Consider the following 1,921-nt stretch of genomic DNA (forward strand, 5'->3'; position numbering starts at 1 on the left):
GCACTCAATGTGGTATAGATACATACACACACCCCCACACACATATGCATACATACACACACACACACACACATACATACATACATACAGGTAAAACATTCATACACATAAAAGAAATACATCTCTAAAATCAAGTAGAAGAATGAATAAAACCCAGGCTGGGGCTGTAGCTCAGTCTGTAGAGTACTAGCCATGCATGGTCAAAGCCCAGGTTTAATTACCAAGCACTACATATACTGGACATGGTGGCATTCTGAGGGTAGAGGCAGGAAGAACAGAAGTTCGAGGTCACCCTTGGCTACATAGTGAGTTACAGAACAACCTAGCCTACATGAGACCTTACCTCAAAAACCAAGCAAACAGGGGCTGGAGTGTTAAGAGCACTGGTTGCTCTCACAAAGGACCTTGGTTCAATCCTCAGCACCCATAGGACAGTTCTTAACTGTCTTATAACTGTAACTCCATTCCAAGGGATCTGACACCCTCACACAGACATGCATGCAGGCAAAACACCAATGCACATAAAATAAAAAATGATATATATGAACACACACACACACATATATATATGCAAACAAAAAATGAAATCACACACACAAGTTTAAAGCCCAGGTATTTGATGTTGACTCTGGCTTTGCCAAGGCAGCTTATTTTAGCTTTTAGCTTCCTGGTTTTGTTCTTGTAAATGTGGCTGCTTAAGCTTGCTCCTTTTTGAATTCATTTATTCAACCAATGTTTTATGAACAGCTGCCATTCCCAAGCACTGGAAAGTACTCAGAATGAATGGCAAAAGGTTCTCAAAGGTGCCTGACCTGATAGCGAGTCTTTCCCACCATGGAGCAGAGCACAAAACAGTAGCTCAGCCATAGCTGAGCTGGGACAGCCTGACCTATTGAATGCGATGGTGAAAATACTTCTGGGCAGTTGTTAACAAAACAGTAGCTCAGCCATAGCTGAGCTGGGACAGCCTGACCTATTGAATGCGATGGTGAAAACCCTTCTGGGCAATTGTTAATCTCGTGCCATCTGGGAAGGCCCCGAGGAACACCCAGGGGAAGAGAAAGTAGCCACATAAAGGACTGGAGGAAGAGCCTGTCTGGACAGGTGACAGCAAAGTAAGGGGGGGACAGAAAGGTCAGCAGACCACACTCAGTGGGTTGAGATGCAGTCAGATCCCTCTAAGCTTATAGGTCGGTGTGTAGCTGGCTTTTCTTTATTCTCCTACATGCCACCAGAGGGGAATGCAGGGGGTGACTGTGATTGAGTCTGAGGTCAGTGCCCCATCAATCTTGTGGCTCTCATATGGCGCCACTTCCTTCCCCTTCTCAGCTTTTGCAATGCAGAGTGCCCGTGAGCACTTCTGTTGACACAGGCAGTGGGGGACCCTGGGGTTCAGATACCAGGATCCAGTCACCTCCTTCCTCCCTTCCCCACTCCTACTGGGCTGTCTCTGGTTCTGGTAAAGGACATTCCAGCCACCAAATGCACCACGTGGCCTTCACAGCTCTGCATGTCTGAACTCAGTGTCACTACCTCACGTTTGTGTTGAAGGATCCTGAACGTCCACCAAAGGTGGCTCCCTAGGCAGAGGCTTTCCCTCAGTGTCTGCCTGCCTCACCCAAAGTCCCTAACTACAGTGATAAGCAAACTCTGGTGGAAGTGGATGCTGCTCCAAGTGGGATGGGGGCGGATGGGGTGGAGTGAAAGCGAAAGTTGCTTACTCTCTTGGTCCTGGGAAAGCCGGCAGACTTGGGCTAGTGGGCCGACGACGACAGTCCAGAAGAAGGGAGATTTTTTTTAGAAAGCTGAGTGACAAGGGACCCTGTGACCCATACGCTTTCATTTCTCCTAAAAACTGGGTGACGCAGGCAGCCACAGGGCCAGTGAAAGGGGAAGTCCAGAGTTTCTTAAGAAGCAGAGA

Source organism: Microtus pennsylvanicus, chromosome 5 (assembly GCF_037038515.1).
Source record: "Microtus pennsylvanicus isolate mMicPen1 chromosome 5, mMicPen1.hap1, whole genome shotgun sequence".
Taxonomy (NCBI): domain Eukaryota; kingdom Metazoa; phylum Chordata; class Mammalia; order Rodentia; family Cricetidae; genus Microtus; species Microtus pennsylvanicus.